This window comes from Sciurus carolinensis, chromosome 9 (genome assembly GCF_902686445.1).
Source record: "Sciurus carolinensis chromosome 9, mSciCar1.2, whole genome shotgun sequence".
NCBI lineage: Eukaryota > Metazoa > Chordata > Mammalia > Rodentia > Sciuridae > Sciurus > Sciurus carolinensis.
Window position 1 is genome coordinate 99,906,904 of NC_062221.1, and position 9,050 is coordinate 99,915,953.

At 38.7% G+C, this 9,050-nt stretch overlaps 1 pseudogene; it reads right to left on the bottom strand.

Annotated features, from left to right (window-relative positions):
* Window positions 1-2,207: 2,207 nt before the first annotated feature.
* Window positions 2,208-4,990, bottom strand: LOC124992979 (serine/arginine repetitive matrix protein 1-like; annotated as a pseudogene).
* Window positions 4,991-9,050: the final 4,060 nt, after the last annotated feature.

Consider the following 9,050-nt stretch of genomic DNA (forward strand, 5'->3'; position numbering starts at 1 on the left):
TCAGACAACAAGCAAATCTTTCACTAAATCCTTCTTTGTGCAAAATAATTATATTGCATCTTCTGAAATGATTTCTGAAAATACACATACATGAACTTCCCTGTTATCTCTGGGTAGGAAAAAATATTAAATAGTAGAAAACAGTATGTAATAAATGTTTCACAGTTTTCTGACTGGTTCCTAAACAATTGACAAAAGTCTGTCTTAATAGATATTACAGGGGAGTACCAAACAAAGTAGTGGATCCATGGTAAATGGTAAAACAAAACAAACAAGAAACAAGTCAAAATAAAAAGACAACATTGTTCTTTTCCAAACTTTGCGTGTGTGGTAATGTATTTGGTTCTAAAACATATCAGCTGCTAATGGAGGCATATATGGAATCCCATCTACTCTGGAGGCTGAGGCAGGAGCATTGAAGTTTCTAACCTGGCCTCAGCAACTTTGCAAGACCCTCAGGATAAGTAAATAAATAAACAGATGAAAAAGAGTTAAGTACTTTCTTGTATTATATATTTGGCTAATTTTTTTGGTAGGTCATTTGTTTAAAAGGTACAATGAACTAATAATTCTGTGCTATGTGCAACTTCTCAGTACAGAATATTATATTCTGATTTTTCATGTACAGGTATGCTGTAGCAAAAATATAAATTACTCCAATAACTGTTTATTGTTTATCTGGAAAGTAGGCATTAAGTGGTGTGAAACAAGAATTTTTATTATCAATCTTAAGTTATAAAGCAAAAATTGTGATGCTTAGAAATTGTCTATACTAAGACAAAAACAACTGGAAAATTAGTGAACTGTCAAGTATTAAGACTGAAAAATAAATATAAGTGGACTGTGATCTTTGTGTGTTTTCTTGAATGACAACATTTACCTGAAAAATACTTCACACTTTACATAGAATCCTCTCCATTTTTGTAGCATTCTTATTCACTAGTAGTTTGCTTATTCCTTTTTTTTCCATAATTTAAGCCATTTATCAAGGAATTTGTTACAATGATTTTATCTGAAGTCTGACACTTTGCACATGCAAATATCAATTTCCATTCAAATAAAAGGGACACAGTTGTGTAATTAAGTTTTGTTATCTGTGTTTTATTCTAACTTAAATCTAGTCAAATGAGACCAGATAGCTATATAATTATTCCTTTTTTTGTGATCAGCTGTAAAAATTACTTATTTTTCTTAATGAGTACTATTTCAGAAAAATCTGAAAAGTTATCTTCTAGCCCTAGAACTCATTTTGAAAGACAATTGAAAAAAAAGGAAAACTGGTTTTATTGTTAAGTTTATAAGTTACCATGCCCAGTTCTCTAAGCAAATTTCTCATCGAGGGAAGAACTTGTCACTGGGAAGTTATTTAGCTCTTGTCTAACTCACTCCATTAAAAACATGAAATGATAAGTTAAAAAGGACAACTCCACCTATTGGTCTTGCAGCACTGAGCACCATAAGTCAGGAGGTTGCTCTTTGACATACCAAGCCAAAGTTGGTCCAAATGCGAGTTGATGAAATATGGGAAAATCCTTAATTTTAAAGTCAGAAATAAAAGCTGCCACAGCAAATCTGGCTTTTGGCTTCCTTATACTATTCCTTATGTTTCTTTCCCGATTATTCCACTAAATATTTCCTTATCCCACTAAATCCTTTAAAACCCCAGTTCTCTTTGCACATCTTTTCAAATCAAACCTCTCTCTTTTCTCAGGCATACATGTGTTCAGGGCTCTTTCATTATTGATATACTTTGAGGTAAAACTGTTCTTTTTCTTTTGTAATCTCTGATTTATTATTTTTTTCTGATTTATTTTTTAATCCTTATCATTTAGCCTCTTCTTTTCAAGGCCATATTAATATTTTAAATAAGCGATTTTATAAACATTCTAGGGTGAAATGAATAAACTTTCTATTCTTAGGATATAAAAAGTATAGCCTCAGAACTGTTTTTTTTTAGTAACTATTTAGTGACTGTTTTTTAGTGAGGATTTGGACAAATAATTGAACTTTTTTGATCTTCTTTATTCCTTTTTTTTTTCACCTTTTGCAATGTAAATCCATGCCCTTTTTTTTTTTAACATGGTGAACTTCAACCTAGCAATTATTACAACAAACGTTATAGTCTAAAGCTCAAACACATTTTAGCAGTTTTGAAATTGAATCGAGTACAAACCAAATACAATTTACACCATAACAAACATTTCCACCTAAGACTGAGGGGACACTTGAGCCTTCCGTATGGATCTCAGGGCTTTTTCTCACAGGTGCTTTTCTAAGTCATCAAGGTTGTCTTCAGCTTCGCTTTTAGTCTCCTTCTTCGGCTCTGGTGCTGCCTCAGTTTCCTCCTGTGCTGATGTAGTTGTGGCAGCAGCAAGGGCTGCAGGGGTCACAGGCACTGCAGTTGCTGCGGCCATAGCCTTTTCCTTCTTGTGTTTTTTGTGCTTCTTGTGTTTCTTATCCTTTTTGTGTTTCTTGTCCTTCTTTTTCTTCTTTTTCTTTCCGCCTCCTTCTTGATCTGAATTCCTGGCCGGTGATGGGCTTGGTGTTGGGCTTTTAGCCTTTTTGACCGGTACCGCTGGTGACCAGTTAGTTGAGGGCGACTGAGACTGGACAGGGGATGGAGGTGCTGGAGGCTTTTTAGCTGCTGGCTCAGGAGATCCAGAGACAGATCGGGAGGATGAGACCCTTCTTACGGACTGTGGCTTGGTGAGGCAGCCTTTTTTGTCTTTTTAGGTTCTGGAGTCCTGGAGACTCTCCTAATGGGCCTAGTACTTGGAGATGGGGACTGCCTTCTTTGGGGTGATGCTGATGCTCCTCATCGAACAGGTGGAGGACTTGAGGATGTCTGAGGAGCTCGAGGCCGTGGTGAGGGAGAATGCCGTTTGTTGGTTGTGGTGACCGGGCCTCCCGGGCAGAGCGGCTTGGAGAAGATCCTTTCCTATGCTTTGATGATAAAGAAGGCGATCGTCTCTTGGTGACTGGGGAGCTCCTCTGTTTGGGAGGAGGAGAATGGGAGACCCTGCGCTTTGGTGGTGGAGATGGAGATGCCCGTCGTTTAGGAGGGGGTAGGGGTAAGGCTGTTCTTCTCTTCGGAGGCGGAGAAGGAGAGTATCTCCTCTGTATTGGAGGAGAGTATCTTCTTGGGGAAGGTGAGCGCCGACCGAGGGGGAGGAGAAGGAGAAGGAGAGCGTCGCCTTCTGGTGGGTGGTGGGGAGGGACTTCTCCTCCGTCTACCACGAGGGGCAAGTCTCTTTCTGGCGCTTTCGTGGTGAAGGAGAGGCACTCCGAGAAGGGGAATGTCTCCGCCGCCTGCCTACCTCACCATTCTTTACGTGGGATCTCTTGGGTTGCTCATCTTCTGAGGAGGAGGAGGAGCCAGAGTCAGAAGAAGACTGCTGGTTCTGTCGTCTGTACTGGCATCTCTGCTGCACAGAATCTGCTGCAGCCATTTTGCCACCTTTATCTTCTTCTGATTTAGATAACTCTACTTTTCTAGGCTTTGGTGCTGGTGAAGGTGACTCTCTTTTCTCAGTACCTTTATGTTTTGTCACTTTACCTGAAGTTCTCCCTGAGGACACAGACACACGACTTTTTCTTGTACGATTTGACTGCCGGGGTGTTGGGGAACGACGAGTTTTTGGTGGTGGAGTTGCTGGAGGTGATGGCCTGTGTCTTCTCCGAGGAGGACTCGCTGAAGGAGATAACCTACGAGTTTTTCGAGGGGGGCTAGATGTCCTCTTGGGAGGCTTCTTTGATGGGGATCGGAAACGAGATGAAGAGGATGATGAGCTACTCCCAGACAAGGATGCTGATGAACGCCTTCTTCGTCTCACTGGAGATCTACTCCTTCTGTGCCTTCGTGGAGGAGGCATTCGTCTTGGCAGAGTTCTTCTTCGAGGAGATGGCCGCCTTCTTGGGCCTGGCCACCTTCTAGGTGAATGATCGGGGCCTATGGCACCGTCTTGGTTGCGTGTGAGAAGGAGACCGAGAACGCGTCCGTGATCTTGATTTGGAATGTGACCGAGATCTTGGTCAAGTCTTTTCCTTCTCCTTTTATTTTTTGGAATTTTTTAGGCTCTGGTATAGGTTCAGGCTTGGGAACTTTCAGGATGTCACTTGTAGATGTGGCCTCTTGTACTGAAGGTTCTTTTACTTTCACTGAAGGTTCTGGGAGCTCTGGAGTTTTTTCCTTCTTTTCTGGAGCAGGAGAAGGACTCCGGCTCTTGGTTCTGTGATGGGGAGATCGAGAATGACTGCGCTTTCTCTCTCTCCTGACAGGGAAAGATCGTCTTCTAGGGGAAGGAGATCTGGATTTGCGTCTTCTTGGGCTTCAAGACCTCTCTCTTTTTTCTCTGCTGCTCTCTTTTTCTTCCTTATCTCTCTTATCTTTGTCTTCATCTTGTTTCTTCATAGATGACAATTTTTCTTGTTCAATCTGTCTCTGTTTTATTTCTTCTTTCTTAAGTTCTAGGAAAGCAGAAGGGATTCCAGCGATGTTTTCTTGTGCGCTTAACAGTAGAGGCCAAAGTTCTCCCATAAATTCTCTAGCATTTTTCCCATTCAAAAACCCAGTGAGGTTGATTCGCATCATTTTGGAGTCTGGATTCTCCAAACACACACTGCATCATCAAGGGAGTTGGGTCAGAGCGACATTGGGACACTCACTCTGCTGTGACCTAATAAGGTGATGGTGCTATACTTCAGACGCAAGGAATAACTTCCATTTTGGTTCAGGCCTTCACTTCCAGCTGGTTGAATATAAACTCAATCACAACATCATCTTCAAATCCAAGGATTTCTGTTACTCGTTTTATTATCCAAGGCTTTATAACCTCCAAATTTACTTTGCTCATGTCCACCTTTTTTTCTAGGCATTCTGCAAATTTCAGCTGCTTCAGTAGTTTCTTCTGTTTGTTGCTGAACCGATTATCCTGTTCTGCACTTGTTCCGCAGAAGAATCCCGCATCCATCTTGCTGCCTCGCTCGGAGATCGCTCCCTATCCCAGGGTGCACCGCGCCGCCGCGATGGAGGACGGGACCGGCGGAGGGGAGCAGAACGCCGGGACGCAGTGCGTGCCGCTGCATCCGCCCCCTCCAGCCGACACGAGGCCGCGCCTGCTCAGTGCGAGGACCCGCCACGCGTGCGCACGCGCACCAGTTGGGGCCTGATCTTTATTCTAATCGTGTTAAGTAGAGGTGAAAACAATGCCTACCTTACAGAATACATGAAAACAGTTGTCAACCATTATTACTGTACAAATATTGATTATTCTTATTCTCATGTTTTTCTATGTGTCCAATCCAACTATTAACATTAACATTGACTACGGGAAATAGTCTATGAACAAGCATAAATTCAATAAATTTTGTTTTTTTTTCTTTTCTCTTGAAACTAAGTTAAGAACATCATATGTGTATAATGACATTAACTTTATCTTTCGTTAACTTCAAAATTATTAGAGGGAGTCTTAGCTAATAAAGCTTATGTTTAATCAATTGAGAGACATATGCTAATGCAAGAAAATGGACATTTTTTCTTAAAAATGATATAACTTTGATGAAAGAGAATCTAGTTATTCATTATGAACTTTCTGATATAAACTAATTCCACAAATGACATCTCAGTTGTAAAAAAGAATGTCCACTGCAGTTAAGCATTTCCTTGTACACTGTTGATTCCCTCTGTTCAGTACCAATTATAAAATAGATTTTCATAATCTACAATTTTCATAATACATGAAATATCAAAAAGTAGACTTTTTAATACAATGAAAATTTGTTTTGATTCAATTTTATTATTAGGTTACTAGAAATAAAAAGTCAAAGACAAGAATAAAGCATCAAAAATTTTACTGTACTTTTGAACACCTAACTTTGAGTGTACTATTAAGATCTGACCACGAAATTGATTGCCTCATGTTGACCCTATCTAGGATAAATTCAAGTGAATTTAAGGTCCACCTATTTTTTTTTTTTTTTTTTTTTTTTTGTCTAAATGGTGTTATTACTCAAATGAGTAAGTTCTGACTCATTCTCTTGGCTAGGACTCAGACAAATATATTTAATCAGGTAAAATTATAAAATGGATTATGAATGTACTAAATAGACTAGAGAGTATTACCGGGGCTGGTGAATGAAAATGAGGAATAATTTTAATATCCCATGAGAATGCCCAGTTTGAACAGATGCCCCAAGAATGCCATTGTGCTTTTTACCCCAGGGCATCTTGAGAGCTGTTGAAGGACCGGTAACAGAGTCTTCATCAACTTGCTTGGAATGCCCTTCCCGTTTCTCATTCTTCTGGAGACTTAGTTGTTCACGAGGGACACTTCCCCTGCTGGTCTCTTAGGTGGAGGCGCCTTTCTCTCTTAGATATGACTTCAGCTTTTAGGTGTGACTGGTGTCTCTTTTTGTTTCTATCTGCTGTTTTACAAGCAACTCCTCCTTTCTCTTTCAAGGAAGCCCTGTTTCTCTAAAGTGTGTGCTATTAGACTGAGCTTTCAGTTTAAATCTCTCTTATTGATGTCATCTACATAATCCATGTTGTCTCCCAATTTCACACCACATTTACGCAGGACTTTCATATCTAGATAATCATTTGCCTATCCATCACTCTTTCTCTAATTTTCAGTTTCTTCTCTAAGTGTAATTATTCTACCAAGGTCCTGATACCTCAGTTGCTCCTCCTCCATTCCATTCTTTTACACTCTCATGGACAAACTCCACATATTTCCAGTAACAATAATTACATCCCAGATAACATCTCAAATTTATCTCTTCTACTCTGACCACCTACTTCCAGTTCACCTACCCTTTTACAGAATTCAACAATACTTCTGCCTCCATTGAGTGCAGACATCTGTTGATTACCTTGCCTTTTATAATCAACTTCTCCTTTATGTTTACCTTCTTACCCAGCTCTTACTCTGTGATATTCGACTAAAATATCTCTACTGAAACATCTTTTACAGTTGTGCTTTTCCTTCTTTCATTCTGTCCTCTCTCTCTACTAATGTTGTGGGCCAGGCTATATGGGCAATGACCAGTCAGATTCCATTTTAGCCTGAGACTCCTTGTCGTGTAAGAAATGTTTCTCCCATGAGAAAATTCCACCTCTACATACTGATCCTGTTTAGCACACCTTGCTTAGAAACACAAGTGTTTCTGTTCTTCTTACACAATGTAAAATTTTTCTCTTTTTGGTTCCCACTTTTCTTGGACAATGTACCCTATGAAAAACGTTTCTCTAGATGTTAGAAAACATTCTTTAACTTGTACTCAACTAGGGTTGTTTTGACCCACTTTCCCTTCTGCTTATGATTTTAGATCTTATGATGGTTGTTTGTAGTTTTTAATCATAGCAACAGCCACTTATGATTAATATGGTTTTGGACTAGGAGGGGTCAAGGAGTGTAGATTTGCAGTTGGGGTGGGGGGTACTGCAGGCTGGTGAATATAGATAGTTCCATCTCCTGAATTAATATTGATGCAGTGATTTATTACAATCTCACCATAATACTAATAACCTCTCAATGTTACTTTAAAGTATGACTATATAATTATAGATTTTGGCTAGTGAATATGAAAAATCATAATACAGGTGATGGGTGATGGGATCTATTGCACAAACAAGCAGTTGGTCTGAGATATGTCATAACCAGCCCACCATCCAACAGACATCTTTACCAGGGATGGGCTTTGGTCAAGTGCATACAAATTAAGAGAAAAACAACAGAGTTGTGGGTATTTGCACAGAAATGGTTATAACAACGGCTCATGGAATCTAAATTAATTAGATGAGTGAGAATGTAAGGTGTGAGACAGAGAGTGAATATGTGGACTGAAAATCCAAACAAATTGAAGAATTTTTAGAGTGAGGGCACCACAGCTGTACTTGGAGTAGGAGCATAAGAAAATAAGATGAGAGTATCAAAGAATTAGAAGCTCGAAATGCACATTTTTGAGATTGAACAGTTGTCATTAATAAGGTCTGCTGTGTAATCATACAGGACAATTGGAGAATGAACACATTCTTTTTGATAAAAAAGCTTTATTTGTAAAAAAGTTCTCCTGTGTAAGAAATAATGTAATGTGTTACATGCTGTTTTATAACAAAAACAGATATTCCTTAAAATTTAAAGGTGCTTTTAAGTTTAGTTATCTACATTGAGAAGATTAATCTCAATTCCTTCCTTTAAACCATGAGAATCTAATCAGTCCTGCATAATTCCTTAGAAAATATGCTGAGATACAGAATAAGCACATACGATAAAATTGGGGGGGATTTATATTCCTTCTGAAATTTATCATTGGATCTTTCAGATGCATGTCTGCCATAGAGGGATTGAGAACATTTTTTTTTTTCCTAGTAGATTTTAGGGGCTAATGAACCTGTCATTTTGAATTTTAAACATCACATATAAAATGACAAAGGCACTTAAGTGGTGGAAGCCCTAAGATTAACTAAATTGTCATAATTAAGACATCTTTTACTGGATGAGAGTTCTCCTTAGACATAAATGCATACTGAAACAGATTTTCCTTCTCAGTTCCACATAATGGGATTTCAAACTAAACTGAGCTGTTGAAATGAACATGGAAAATACCACTAAAATTAAAGAGAATTTGTTTGTACTAACTAAAGAGACTTGGAACTTTTCTATTTGAAGTCCAAAGTATATATTTCCTTTACTTCTGAGCTAAACTTTTTATGCGTCTTCCTCTATCTCCCATGGCCTATAAAGCAGGCATATATTTAAAAAATGCACTGGGCTATGAACTAAGAGACCTACTTTTGAGCTAATTCTTTCATAAGGCATTATGTATCCACACATGTGAGATATAGGCAACATATTTTTTATTATCCTCACAGCATATTACCTAACCTGCCTCATGAATGTGAATGATAAGTAATATGCACATTTATTCAATGCTTATTAAAATGATACACAAAGGCTGAAAAACAATGCTATAAAGTCTATTTCACCATGAAGACATTGTTAAATAGCCTTCTTGAGAATATATCTTTGAGGACCTCTATGCTATAAGTA